This window comes from Triticum aestivum, chromosome 3D (assembly GCF_018294505.1).
Source record: "Triticum aestivum cultivar Chinese Spring chromosome 3D, IWGSC CS RefSeq v2.1, whole genome shotgun sequence".
Lineage (NCBI taxonomy): Eukaryota > Viridiplantae > Streptophyta > Magnoliopsida > Poales > Poaceae > Triticum > Triticum aestivum.
The window spans coordinates 444481017-444496866 of NC_057802.1; the positions used below are offsets into that span (position 1 = coordinate 444481017).

The 15850-nt window shown below is 44.1% G+C and overlaps 1 pseudogene; it reads left to right on the forward strand.

The window, feature by feature from the left end:
- Positions 1-1612: 1612 nt before the first annotated feature.
- LOC123079529 (uncharacterized) lies at positions 1613-13646 on the forward strand (annotated as a pseudogene).
- Positions 13647-15850: the final 2204 nt, after the last annotated feature.

Consider the following 15850-nt stretch of genomic DNA (forward strand, 5'->3'; position numbering starts at 1 on the left):
AGACTGTCTTTCTTGTTGCCTCTGGCGCAATTTAGACCGCAGCTCCCTTTCTCTCTTCTGCTCAATATCTTGACGAAGGTCCCTCCCTTCCATCGGGCTGTTCTCCTCCTGATTCTGCTTGTCCTCATTACCCCTTCTCTCATACGCCCCGGTCCCATCTCCGCCAGTGCGCGAGACGGCCGGTTTGGCAAACTCATTCTGAAGATTGCGCTTTGTCGGGAGATCTCTGACAGTCCCCTGTTTCATGTTGTGTTTTCCTCCCTCGCTAGACCTCACACTGCCATAGCTATGCGAGCTCCCCGAGAAACCACGGACCGCCCCTTCCTTCTGTCCAATAGAACGCCCAGGAGATGCCCTTAGCCAGCCTCCCCATTGTTGCTCTGAATCCCTTGTCGGTACACAGCCCCGCTCTCCATGAACCAGGCGCCCGCACTCAAACAAAAATGCGGGATCTTCTCGTACTTAAAGTCAAACCAAGTTTTTTCCTCATCATCTTCAGATTTCTTCAAGTAGAAGCCTCGCACCAAAGGCTCCATTATGGGCAGCTTCACCCTGAATCTTAGCTCCGAGCCTTTAGCAAATCCGTCCTTCTCCACATCTACCCGTACACTCTGTCCCAACCAATTCCCCAACCCTTCTCCAAAAGCCTTTGACCGTTTGTCCAGCGGGAGATCATCAACCCGAACCCAGATGTCCACATGTTCAAATGTCATCTCAGATGGCCTCGTTGCTCCATCATAATCCTTAAGCACTAAGACAGCGAAGTCAAATTGCCAGGGGCCATTATTGAGAGCGTGTTTCCAATCTCCTTCGCTGCCGAACGTGACGACAAACAGGTTCCTTCCAATAACCTTGAACTGTGCTTCTCTGTGAAGGCCCCATGCCCTAGTCATGGATTTCTCTAGTGCAACCTTGTTCATCGGTCTGGGAGTGAATGCCTTGCCAATCGCAGACCACTTCGCCGGCCGTCCTTGTTCCTGGTCGGATTCCTTGAAGATAAAACCTTTGGCCTCCTTCTCCGTCAGCACTAAACCCCCCGGGCGAGCCGTCAAGCCTGGGGAGAGGGAAGCGTTTCTGCTATGGGAGCCCAGTGGCGTCCTCATCGCTGGATCGGTCGCCTCCATCTGTGCCGTTGAACGCGACGTCGGAGCCGTTCTTGGGGTACTGGCCCCCGCCCTCGCCGCCGTTCCTGGACCAACAGCCGCTCCGCTCGCCGTCGCATCTCCATCCTTCTTCTTCTCCGCCATGAGTCCGTCGGAGAGTTTCCGCCCCGGCGCTAGACCCGCTTGGAGACGCAGTCGCCCCTTGCGCGCCGCCGGTATCCTCACCACCACCGCTCGGAAAACCCTAACCCTAGCACTCGAAACAATCGCCTCGCGATCGCCTCAATCGCCTCTCCGTGTATCCGCTCGAGGTGGACCCGCTGTAGCACCAACCCTTACGCTCGAGGTGCATCTGCATTTGAAAAAGAGGATCGCATCAGACCGTTGCTTAGCACGGGGGCACACTCCGCCCGTTTTATTCCATTCCACGAAAATCAAATCCACGCCACCACGCCCCCGACTCGATAAAAACAAGCAAGCAAAGGTTCCGTTAAGCCGAAAAGGAAAAGGGGTTTCCGAACCCGTCGGCTCGCAGCCAGCCAGCCAGCCAGCCACTAATCCCCAACTTCTTTTCCTCGCTCCGCCTCCCCCATCCCCCTCTCCCCTCTAGAAGACTCATCGCCGCGGCCGCCATTCCCGTCCGCCTCCTCCTCCTCCCCTCCAGTAAACCCTAGCCGCCGAACCCCCAGCCCCCCGCGCTAGCGCCCGAATCCGCCGCCCGCCGCGGCCCCGCTCGACCCAGGGCCGGCCCGCCGTGGGCTCTCCGTTTCCGCCGATTTTTTTCTTCTGGGCTAACATTTTCTCCGGGGGGATTTCCGACTTTAATCCGGTGGAGATATGGGGAGCCGGAGGGAGGAGGAGAGGAACGAGAAGATCATCCGCGGCCTCATGAAGCTGCCGCCCAACCGCAAGTGCATCAACTGCAACAGTGTGGTACTGGCCTCCTCCTCCTCCTCCTCCACTTGTTTATCGCGCCGCCGTTAAGCTGATTGACGCGTCTGTCCCGTTTCGCTTCGCGGATCGTTGACCCCGAGACTGTGAGTGAGGTTCGGTGATTTAGCTCGGATTTACGGAATTCGCTGCCTCTGCTGCGGATTATTTGTTCGCTCCTGTGTGTTTAAGCTGCAGCTGTCGGGTTGGGGATGATAAGGATTGCACTGTTACCTACCTGTATCATTTTGCTTTAGATGGTTAGATGCTTGGTTGATCGATAGAGTAATTAACTTGATGGGTTGCATAAACTGTTAATTTTGTTGCCGTTGGAGTAATCTAGGATTGCTGGTTTGGTCTGTTAATTCAGAACTCTTTTTGGTCTGCCAAGATCCTCGTCACTTCTGTGCGCAGTTGCCGTTCATTGTTTGCTAGTGAAGTTGCTTAGTTGGCTAAAAGTGCTGGTAGTTTGGTGCTTTTAATGTCAGTAGAAGCAATTTGTGTTGCTCTTGCGTATTTTTCAGGTTGTAGATTTCCTTACTATTTTTGTAACGATGGTCGCTTAGTTGACTGAAAGGTGTCTACATTGCTTAACTTTTGTTGAATCCTACCTTTGTAATCTTGCGTTAAATGTAGTGAGGTCACTGTATTTACTCAACTCTCTGAATGATGCTAGATGCTGTTATATTGACATTTCTTTGAACCACACAACTAATGTTTATTTTGGTGTAGGGGCCACAATACGTATGCACCAATTTCTGGACCTTTACATGCTTGTCATGTAGTGGGATACAGTGAGTATCTTAGAACTTTGGGGATTTTTTTTGCCGCTTCAGTTCTTCCTTTTAGTCTTTGGCCTTATATCTCATGTTTAGTTTTAGTAATATGCCAAATTCTCTTCTGGAGAAATTTGTGATGTGGTATTTGATACTACCTTGTTCGCAAATAGATTACTTCCTAGAAAGTGTGCAATCAAACTCTTCTAACTTTGATGACTAATATATACAAAATTATATAGATTGGTAAGTTGAAAATATTATCATTAGATTTGTCGTGAACAATACTTTCATGATATAATTTTTGTACAAAAATTAATGGTCATAGATGCATATTGGAGACCATTTCTTTACAGAGGGAGTATTTATGAACGGAGCATACTTTATGATACAAAGGAGTAGATGCTCTTTGTTGTCATGAAATAGTTAACAATCCAATATCACAATGTCTCACACTATTCCACTCTAATCTTACTGCATATGCGCATATGGAATTTTCCATATAAAACTCTAGGGCATGAGATCATTTCATGATTATCATGAGATGGTCTCTAGATTAGCTAATTTCTCAAACTGAACATCCCACTAGTCTCCTGAGATAGCCACATGTAGCCACTTTGCCATTTGCTGAAATAGATGATGAAGTTATGCTGTCTTGTTAAGCTATCCCCAGTTACTGCATTTTCCTGTCGTGCCCTTAATAGTAATGTTTATTCTGTGTTTGATATAACAGCCGTGAGTTCACTCACCGTGTTAAATCAGTGTCAATGTCTAAATTCACTACCCAAGAAGTGCGGGCTCTTGAACAGGGTGGTAACCAGGTAACTGTGCTTAGAACTGTTCTACCGTTCCCATCTCGAGTTACTTGTTCAACTTTATGACTTACATCGGAGTTGGTAACTAACCGCAGCGAGCACGTGATATCTACCTAAAAGATTGGGATTGGCAGCGAATGAGATTGCCTGACAACAGGTGAGTTTGTTTCATTCTTAAGTTCCTTTTAGTCACGTCCTGCATTCTGTGCTATGAAAAACTGCTACATTTCCTCTTATGCTACCAAGTAACTTTCTGTTTCAGCAAACCAGATAGGATAAGGGAATTTATCAGAACTGTTTATGTAGACAAGAAGTATGCTGGTGCGAAGTCCACCGACAAACCAGCCACTGATAGTGAGGTAATGAGTTAGTAAAATCTAACGAGTGATGGTCTTTAATTCTGGATATCTAAGTGCCGAATTTCCCCTCATCTAACAGTTGAACATTTCTAACACTGTTCATGCTGCAATCCTTTTCATTATTAGCCACACATATGTGCTAACTATACATTCTAATTTTTCAACAGAGTGTAAAGGGCAATGAAAGTGAAACAAGAAGACCTGACTCCTATCATTCATACTCGCAAAGCCCACCTTATGATTTTCAGTATGAGGATAGACGATATGGTAAGCAAGTTAACACGCTTGCTCGGAGGCCTTCGGATAGGGCACTCTTTGATGGGAAACTCGGCAGCCTATTGTACAGTCCGGGTCGTTCCAGGGATCAGATGCATGAAGATCGATTTGCTAATGAGAGTCACGGATCAAGATTTTCTGACTTTTCAGCCTCAAGCACCAGTGACTTTAGAAACGATGTGCTTTCTCCTAGCTCTCAGGATACAGGGTACAGCAGCCCTTCTGTTCACCATTCAAGAAATGTATCAGCTGAAAATCCTCAATCCCAAAGACATCCAAATGCAGTTTCACAAATAGAATCTAATGGAGGTCGTCGTTCACAGGTTATTGATCCTCCCATCTCCATCTTCACTTTGCAGTAAAATTACCTATTCACTTGTGCAATTCTTGAAGTAGATTGGGTAAGACATAAAATATATCTTCTTCATATGTGCAGCGAACAGCTTCTTCTGGAAGTTTTGGATCGTTTGATGGTAGCTCACCATCTAATAAATCAGTTGATTCAGGTGTCCTACCTGATGCACCTACAGAAAGGCCAGTGCCCTCTGCTGCAAACCGTCAGAGTGGGGCATCTTCTGTAGCTCATTCTACACAACCGTATGCCTTGCAGCAGAGTGCGAATTCTTCAGCCAGCCAAATTGCCCCCCAAGAATCTCTGCGGCATTTGCCTGTTTCAGCCCAACCACAACCACAACCAACGGCTTTCACTAATCAAGACCTCTTTGACATGTCAACATTGCCGCAACCCGTTGTTTATGCACCACCAATAGATTTGTTTGCCGGCTTTAATCAACAGACTGCATCAGTTCCTAATGGTCATTCTGATGTTGTTAAAGAAGCTGTGCATAATGCTGTGGTTCAGAAGGTTGTCACGACTTCATCGTCTGTATCAGCAGAAGCAGTCCCCACATCTCATCCTGTGCACCAAGATCTCTTCAGTCTGTCAATAGCGCAGGACCCAGCAACTTCCTCTTCCCCTCCGTCAGTGGATCTGTTTGCTGGCTTTGACCAACAGCTGCCACCTACGTCTAGTGTTCATCATATTACACCAGCAGCTCCATTGCCTGCTAATGAAGGGTGGGCATTCTTCGACACACCTCAATATGGTTCATCAACTTCTGTTTCAAATGTGCAAGCTCAGGTGCCTGCTGCATTGCCAAGTGTCGTTGCCAAAGCAATTGATCAATCAACATTGCCAAATTCACCACCAAGTGCCATCATGTCACAAACATCTCCGCCTACTATGGACCAGTGGAGTTTAAATGCTGAAGAGGTGAAGATCCCTGTCTCCAAGGAAAACTCCCAGGTACTTCAGCATTCGGTATATAAAGCTGTGAAGCTTGCTGCAGCTTTACTTTTACTGTGCTAAATATGAATTTTGATTTCCTTGGTTGCTTCCTAGGACTGGAATGCCTTTGGTGAATCCACTGGGAACATGCCTAATAATGTGTTTGCATTCAATGATATGCCTCAAGTAGCACCTCATCAATTTGCCATACCCAGTGTTCCATACATGGAATCCAGAACTTCACAGGTGTGTGTAACTGGCGTTTTGATCACTTTAAAAAGCTGAAAAAAAAATATTTCTTTATTTCTCAAAGAAGGCTGGACTGAACAGTTTGAACCATTCTTTTAGGACTTGGCTAGGGGTGAGCCTGAAAGGTCAACTCCTGGGGATATATTCCCTGGCTTCAATGTCTCTCCTGGTGTCCTGGCCGAGCCATCATTTCCTGCACCACTTCAACCCCAACTGGTATGTGTTATCCATGATTGAAGGTTCTTTCCTCATGTTTCCTGACATTAGTCCCATATGATTGTAAGCTACTCCCTCTTATATTATGGGACGGAGGGAGTAGCTTACATGGATATATACGTGGGATGGTTTGACATATGATACTGTATGTATTTTGTACTTGGCTAAAATAGAAGTTCAATTAAGGTGATACTAGGCCTTACAGTTCTTTAGCTCTGACTGTGTGTGTATCAAGGCATTACATGCCTTCTTGTGCTTTTACATGCATGGATTTGTGGCTGCTTTCATGTCTGTATACATATTGCTGGTGTAGGGAAGACTTGTAATGCTGTATTTGCTTCTCTCTTATTTTATTTTATTTGCCTGCCAGGCTGTCATGGGGCTACTGGACAACCTGAGCCATTTTACCCCAGTAGTCTCTTAAGTACTCCATCGTACCTGTTTATCTCTTTTAACTGATCTTTTGAATCTGGTTTCAGGGCATGGTGTCTCAGGCTGGAAAATCAACAAATCCGTTTGACATGGCATTTGAGTCTGATGTCGAAGCCAACGACATGGTGTGTAACTGTACTGCTATTTTCTGGTTTGCACTTAGAACTATTATAACATGGACTACTAATTGTTCCTTTTGTTTGTAAACATACTGTAAGATGTGCTTTAGAATAAGCTGTTGCTAACTCGGTGTAAGATGTGCTTTAGAATAAGCTGTTGCTACCTCACACACGATATCCTTTTACATTCTTCTCTTAATGGCCACTATCTCAGAATGCAGTTGTTTCCGTACTGCCAAAACCCTGTCATACGTGTTCTTATTTATGATCTGTTTTATTCCTCTTTTCAGTTTATGGATTTGACCTCACTACAAGCAACACTGCCGGATCCTCATCTTCCCGCAGAATACTCCGGCAACTTAGCAGAGCCATGGATGTCTCAGAATTCTACCGTGGCATATATTCCTTCTGCATCTCAGGGTAATCCGCCTCTTCACGCCAAATTGATCGTCAAGCAGAAGTACACAAGTACATGAACACACGAACTCTCATTGTTAATGTACACTATTTGATTATTTGTTGAATTCAGGAGGGTTGTCATACATCCCGGGGCAAGTACAAGACTCCCATATGCTGTAAGCTCCCCCTAAACCTGTTCTTATAGTTTGTAATAGACCTTATGTTTTACATGATACCCTGTAACAGGAACTCAGCACAGCAAGGACAGTTTCCACCAAGAAATCCATTTGATGAATGAGAGTTGCTGGTGAGGAATGGCGCTGATGATGAACAGATGAGGAGAGCCAATTTGCACCGCTCGGAACCCAAAAGGACCATCGGGTGTACTATATGCTTGAAACCAGAAACAACACAGTAGATATCTTTCGATTTCACTGTCTCACTCTCAGCTCTCCTGTATATGCTAGAAAGGAATGTGCAGAATTCTATATGGCCGGTGCGCTGGAGTCTTTTCACCTGAAGCAAAGCTGCTGTGTCCTTCAGCTCTGTTGTATATTGTCGTGTGGCGGTTTTGTGAAAACCATTTGTTTGCTTTCATTTTCCATAGTCTGTCATTTGCCCGTGGTTTGGGTCTGTGTTCTATTTGAATCAAAATAGGATATTATTGACTCATTTTCAGAAAAAGGGGGATCATTCGCATTCTCCGGCCCTTCATGATCTTTATCTTTAAGCAAAAGTACGGTGGCTCGTTCGTCAACTGACTGAATTGTTGTGAGATCTTACTTGAATTGGTGCTAGCTTGCCTTATTCATCACATCTCCCTCATTAATGCATCTATACATGTTAATTGTATGGATACTATTAAAACGGAGTTATTGCCTTGTTCATTTCATCTCCCTGCCTCTGTTCATCCTTCTTCCGCCGTCACGCCCTCATCTTTCTTTACCCCGGCAGCATTTTTGCTGCAAGGTCAGGAACAAGCATCCACTCCCTATAATTTTCCCCTTGAAAGACTGCATCATTTTTTAAAGGAAAAAAAACACAGGTGTTGTGATACTTGATTATAATATAACTGAAATTGAAAATATCATTTTTGTTTTGTGAAAAGAACTCGGACCTATTATAAAAGTTCATTGAAAGTATAAAGCACCCTAAATATAAAAAAAATCACATCGAGAGCCCTCTGTTGCCACTCTCATACCAGCCGCCCTGACATTGTTGATAACAGCGGGAAGTCTTTGTACACGTGCCCCAACTCCCTAAGGACCAGTGTCGTGGGTTGTAGTCGCTATTGTTGAACCCTTGAATCGATCCGAAGAACCTAACACTAAAGCTCGTTGTTGTATATGCACAACGAGAAAACCTAACCTCGTCGCTCCGTCTAATTGGTCCTGAGAGAGAAACTTGAAGAGAATCAAAACCCGAAAGACTAACAAGAAGGGTCGCCATCTGTCCAAGTGTCAATCTTGCGAGGACTAAAACAATAACCTATCTACTAGCCGAAGCCGAGTTATTCCTTCCCGACACTGGCCTTCTAAGCAACCAAAGAGAATGGATCACGTCTATTCTTTTGTAGATCTTTTTTTATCTTCTCTAAACGCTCTTATATTTCCTCACGAAGGGAGTACCATCTAAACAAGATGCCAAAGACGACAAAGCTCACGAGTCACGATGATATATGAGAAAATTCCTTATATGACATTGTTTTAAACTTTGCTTCCCTATTTAACATCAAGAGAAAAAAAACTTCCTTACCTAACACTAAGACTAAGATTTATGCTTCATCACTTCTGTTAGCATATACCGTTAGACACTTGCCAGTTCTGTTTAGTTGGACAAAACTGCCCCTGCCCGCAAGGGAAAAAAAAGGCCGAACCGGCAGCTCTCTCCCGACCACGACTCATCCCTGTCTTCCCCCCCTCTTCTCCTAACCCTAGCGACCGGTGGCAGCGCCAATCCTCCTAGCAGCGGCATGGCGGCAAAGGGGCTGCAGATCGTTGACGCAACAGCATCCCCCTCTTCCACGCCCCACCACCCCCCATCCTTGTCTTCGCCCTAGCCACCCCTCCCATCCCCGACCATCATCGCGATATGCGCCGACCGGAGCAGGCTGATCGACAACGACCTCGGGGTAAAATTGCTTCTTTGGTAAGTGAATAATGTATATTGATAGTGAATTAGTGATACATGGTTACATACGCAAGAGCCAGATCAAAATACTCCTAGTTGGCACTCCTGACCGTTCGTGCACAAACGATCACACGGCGTTTGTAAGCAGAAGAGAACTCAGGAGCGCACGAACGGTCAGACAGACAGACAGCTCTAACTAGTCTCCTCGCCGGACGACCCCCTCGCCTCGCCCCTAAAACCCTACCCAAAATCTTTCCCCACCCGCCTCCGCCTCCCCTCCCTCCGTCGACATGCGCCCCTTCCACCCTCCCCGCCCCAGCGCCGCCCAGCCCCACCACCCGCGGCCCGGCGACCCCGGCCAGCCCCCGCCCCACGCCCTCCCCATGCACCACCAGCAGCAGATGAACCCCGCCGCGTTCCCCGGCTTCGGCGCCGCCAACCCGATGGCGGCGGTGGCGGCGGCCAACCCCTTCCTCGCGATGCAGCTCTTCGGCCAGGCGCAGCAGCTCCAGAACCTCGGCTATCTCGCCGCCGCCGCGCTCCAGCAGCAGCAGCACCAACAACACCACCACCACCAGCCACAACAGCAGCAAAATCCCTTCTTGCCGGGAGGCTTCCCGCCGAACCCCAATCAGTTCGGGGCCTTCCCTGGCCCGCAGGCCGGCTTCAACGGCGGCGGCGGCGGCGGGTTCCGGCCTGGTGGTGCCGGGTTGGCCGGGCCTCGGCCGCCCCTGCCGATGATGGGCGCTGCCTGGAATGGTGGCAGCGGCGGCGGCGGCGGCGTCGGGGTGAACGGCTCGCCGAGGCCTGCGCTGAACGTTGATGGGAAAGATCGGAGCAGTAGCGGAGGGGTCGGTCAGGTGGGTGAATCATTTGCTGCCTAATAACACTACTCTTTTAGCCTTTAGGATCATATCAGCGCACTGCAGCGGTTATTGAAAAAAAAACACACTCCATTCTTCTTCTTTTTTGATCAGTAAATAGTTGTGATTGTCGTTTTTGTTCAATTTCCCCCACTAGCGGCATATTTCATTGGGATAGCTGATTAGCTGTCATGTCTTTCAGAGTGATGTTTCTCTATGGGTGTTAGCAGGAGCATTTAGGATCAGGACACCGTGACGATATTCTGATAATGATGAATGGCAATGCTGTATTGTTTGGCTACCCAAGCATGATGTTTCAGTATACAAATAATTTTTGACTGCGCCCAAATAGTTAGTGTACTGCCTGCCACACACCAGGGAATTATCTATTGGAGTATTGGTATCTCTTGTTTACAGTATCTGTATCTATGGGCACAACTAAGCTCTATTCTGAATGCCCTTCTGCTTTTTGGGGGGCACACATTTGTCCTTCTCAAACTTTCTTACTTCTCATAAATGTGTGAGAAATGCTTTTGTGATTGTTTTGGAATGTATATCTATAAACATATCGATTAATATTACTGTTGCTGTTATGAATTGGTAATATGATCGCTATATCATCACTAACCTCTCACAAGCAGACCTCGGGTTACAAGTTTTGTTGTTGTTACTTAGATGTACTGGTCCCTACTAATGTACAGCACAGCTCTGTTATCTAATTGATGTTTCTCTTAATTTGTCACAGGTAAGCCAAACTAATAACAAATCAGATGGCGCCTCTCATGTTGCCTCTGAAAATGGTGTGAGGAATAATGCAACAGATCAGAAATCCCGATTTAACCCTGGAAGAGATGGTAAGGATGGAAGGCAGTTTGGTCCATCTGGTGGAAGAGGGAGAGGAGATAGTAGGGGTGGAGGGCAATTCAATCCATCTGGTGGAAGGGGGAGAGGAGATAGTAGGGGTGGAGGGCAATTCAGTCCATCTGGTGGAAGGGGAAGAGGAGATGGTAGGGATGGACGGTTTAGCCCATCTGGTGGCAGGGGGAGAGGGAGAAATTTTAATCAAGGCCGTGGAAGAGGTACTGTACTATGCTTATGGCATACAAATAGAACTTACTGTGTGTCACCTCATGCTTTTGAACATGCATAGGGGGCTGCGTTCATCAAAATTAAGCATGGCTGCAGGAGCGTCCATAAGTCTAATTGCATGATAACTCATTTCTACAATGCATTGTTTTCCCACTAAAAAAAGTAGAACCTGCATGATCGTCAGTTAGCCTTGAACTCTTAACTTGTGATGCGCTTGACATAATGTGTAGCTTCACTTTAAGTGCTTATAACTGCAAGGAAAGTAGGAAGCAAAGTAACAAATCTTTGAACAGAAGGCATGCGGTTACTTGTACATAAGGTTAAAGAGGAGGCTAAGTGCCCTCTGGTCAATTGGATTGACTCTTTAGCTTAAGGTCCCATGTATATGTCTTGCTGTGTAGTCTAGTCCACTGTGTTCCTTGTACATATTGTGTGTAAGTTGTAATTTTCCTGTCAGGGCCTCCCCTACAGAATCTTGAAAAAAAAAGAACTGCAAGGAAAGTACAAATGAATATGCTGCAGTATAACTTTGTGCTATTTTATGATATACATCGAGTCACGTATTTGATCACCTTAGCTACATGATAGAAGAGCATGTCATACAATATCATTAGTATTCTAACTACCATGAGTTACTTTATCATCTTTTCAGGAAGAAATGACTGGAGAGAAGGAAAATCTAATTTTACAAGTAGTGACAGTCCAATATCAGGAGATTGTCACATTGACAGCCCAGCATCTGAAGGAGTTCGAAAGTATGTCATGCTGAATGCTGATTTATTTTTCATATACATAAGTGTATAATTGGCATTGAGAACGAGTTTCATTACATGTTTTGATATCTGCATCTCTCATGGTCTGTGTATAGTAGAAAACTGTCTTCATCATTTCTAGCGCTAACCACCAACTAGCTTGTGGTAACAAATTTCTGTTACTCAGCTAGATGCCCATATTTCTGTCTAACCACCAGACCTTTTATGTCACTTTATTCTAAATTATTAAAACATGTTCGTAGTCATCTGGCAAATGATTGAATCCTTGTATGTTGTTCTAGCAAAAATAAAAGTTCATCGACTAAAGTAACAGAATTGAACAAGCCGACCTAAACTTTTTGACGCCTATATTTTGTTGTTAACTTGTTATTTGTTGTTCTCCAGTTCACATGTTCTTAGACCATCTCATTTGTTACCAATTTTGTATTGATTTAGTATATACTTGCAGGCGCCCTCCTATCATTTATGACAAAAAAGAAGTTAAACAGTGGGTTCAAGCACGCAAGAAAAACTACCCTACAAGTGCCAACATAAACAAGGTCAATGTTTATACATTTATGTTTTTTATTAGTACTGGGCAACTTTATGTCAACATGGAAGAAGCATTGACTGACTGCTGACCTCATAATACAGAAGTTGTGTCAGAGTCAATTGGATGAGCAAAAGAAAGATGAAGAGGCCCAAATGCGCCGCCGGGTAAGCCGCTCTAGTACTATGGTTCATGTATGTCTTCTCTAGATTTTAAACGGAAGAAGAATTGATCTCTTTAAGTGGTTCTATTTACTTCGTATGAAGGACTTCAGGTTTATATGTCTTCATATTCGGACGACGCTGTTCCAATATTTCCATCTACGACACGCGTTAATCTTGAATACTGTTGTTTCATTTGGTGCAGGAACTCAAGGAAGTTATAGCAAAGCAGAAGGAATTGGGTTTGGAACTCCCTGAACTACCGCCTGGCTATCTGTCTGACACTGAGGGTCAACCCAGGGGACGTCAAGGCGATGAAAAGGAAAGTAATTGGAAGACTCGACAGGGGGGTGGTCGTTTTGGAAACCGAGGGCGTGGCCGTGGTCGGGGCCGTGGCCGTGACAATAAGCGACAGAGGTCTGACGACAGAGAAGATTTTCAGTCTAAAAGACCGAGGGAGAGGAACAACAATAGTCGTCGTCATGATGGTGGTGCGATGGCCAAGAGTAGGGAACCAACCCTCTTGCAGAAGCTTCTTAACTCTGATATCAAGAGGGACAGGCACAGGCTTCTGCACACGTTCAAATTCATGGCCTTGAACAATTTCTTCAAGGACTGGCCTGCTAAGCCGCTGGAGTTCCCTATTGTCAAGGTGGACCAGATAGAGCTTGAAAGTGATATTGACGAGGAAGACTCAGATGATGACTTGCCGGATGCCGAGACGGCCAAGGACTGCAGCCTCGGTTTGAAGGAAAATGGTGATCAGCCGGAATCGAGCTCCAGCGGCGAGGAGGATGGAAGTGAGGACGACGACGAAGCTGACGACAAGGGTGCTGATACTGAAATAACCGGAAAGGTTTCAGGTGAGGATTCCGACGCAGAGCAGTGCTGTGCGAGTGAAGAAGGGTTCTCAGATTTCTCGGCCTGAGTTTCTTGACTAAACCAAGTATGGGACCGTGTATAGTCACAGAATATTTGTAAGCCTCCTCACAACTTTATCTTGTTGCCGTGAGCTATGATTTCGTTGTAATGCTTTTGAATGGTAAAATGATATCGTTGTTGCGAGAAACAGCAGGCACATGTGATGTATTCCTAACTTGCAAGGGTATCATTTGTGCACTTTTGGCTTTTTACATGCAGTCGATGCCCTAATGTTGTTTTCTCACTGCATCTCTGTCCGAGCCAAACAGTGCGCAGGGAAAACAGCATAGGCCGGGCCCAGTTAAGTACTTTCTGAAAAAGATGCCATACAGAAAAAAAAATCTCATACAGAAAAATGTAGAGAAACATAATTTACAACTTGCCATGTTTTAATTTATAAAAATGTCATGCTATATTATACTCCCTCCGTCAAGTTAGTACAAAGTTAAGACACTTATTTTGAGACGGAGGAAGTATGAAACTGCCATCAAATAATTTATAAATATAAATTACAGATTGAAAGGAAAACTTAGAAGAAAGTTTCTACTCGAAACACATCTAGACCATGATCATGGAAAATCATAGAATATACTTACGCAGAAAATACCCCCTACCTTCAGCTCCTAACCCCCAACCCCCCATCCAAAACAAGGATTGGAAGACATGTATGAACAATTTTTGTATGCAAATTTGCCATGTGTATGATGAAAAAATTATGTAAAAGTTACATGTGAACATTTCTCATGGTAAAGAAAACATCTAAAAAATATATTTACCATGCTGGTTGTAATAAAATTGCCATGGTAAAACTAAAAAATGTAATGAAAGTCTTTAGACTGTGATTGAAATGAAGTTGACATGAGAGTTTTTTTTAGAAAATTACTAAAATAGGAAAAAAGAAATCCTTCTTTTTTTTTAGAAAATTGCTGAAACCCTGCTTATTTTGTTTTGTTGCTGAACTAAAATTTTCATGGCCGTGAAAAGAAGTTGCCATAGTCCAGGAGAAATAAATTGCCCTGGATCCGAACAATAAATTGCCATGTCTGTAAAAATCAAATTTTCATGGTCTCTCAATGCAGTTTGCCATGGCCCCCAAAAGTTTGAATTTTACAAATAAATGTAAAAAACAAATGTGCCACAGAATCTTCAAATAATTTGCCATGGTATAAATGAAAGAATTTATCAAAAACTCTAATTTGGCATGGTATGTACAGTAAAGTTGCCATGAACAACTAGTAAGTGGCACGTGCTTTGCACGTTTATGACATGCATGTCGATGATGCATGTTAACAGTTTATACAATGTATAAAACATGCACGATATATTTGCGTACTAAAATATTGTGTTTTTTTATTTTAGTGTATATTGTGATAACAATTATGTGTAATATTCTGAGACTACGGTAGCCTACCGTGTGTCTTTAGGTGTGCTTAAGCATTCATGTAGTGAAAACTCTATGACATTCTTTTTTTTAAACACAGTACAGACGCAAGCGCTCATATATACGCCCATACAATCACCTCTATGAACGCACACACGCACACCCTTCCCTTATGAGCACCTCTGAGATACTGAGCCGGCATATCCTCTTGAGATTTTACCAAGTCATCCTAGACGCCTCGTAGTCGACGGGAACGTCTCCTCCCACTGAACATGCGTCGCCAGAAATCCTGTAATAAATCCAGGATAAACACTGTCCACCTAACCATCCAACCACAGCTTGGTTCACAAAACTCTATGACATTCACTGTGTTGAGTTGTCAGAGATTCGCACATGACGACTTGTCATGGGACAGGTCCAGTAGGGAAGCAAAGGTGGATGACTGTTTTTAAATTTTCCAATAGCGGCTTTGTTGAGGGATTTTTGTGGTTCCTTTGGTAATGTTCATGTGTCTTTTTTGCTTTCTATCTTTTATTTTCCATTCTTTGTTGTTATTTTGAGTTTTTTACCTGACACTTTTTATTTTTTTATTTTTCCATCTTATTTTTTCTGTTTTATTTTCAAATATATGAACTTTTGTAACTATAGACGCTGGTCATTTTTGGTTTTCTTATTTCTTTTTATATATACAGGTGAACATTTTATTAAAAAATATTAATATATTTTCTAAAATACACAACCATTATTTATATTTGGAGTCATTTTTCAAAATTCGTGAACATTTTTTAAAAATTTAAAACTATTTTTTAAATTCATGGATTTTTTTCCAGAAATCGTGAATATTATTGAAATTCATGCACATTCTTATGCATTGGAGAACATGTTTTTTTAGATTTGTGAGCATGTTCTATTTTTGATAAAGTTGTATACAAAAATATTTTAATCTTGCAATTACATATTCCTGTAGCCATTTTTCTGGAGAACACAGGAAATATAGAGAAACAATATTACTACAGTGTCAACCATCGAAGTGGGCCGGCT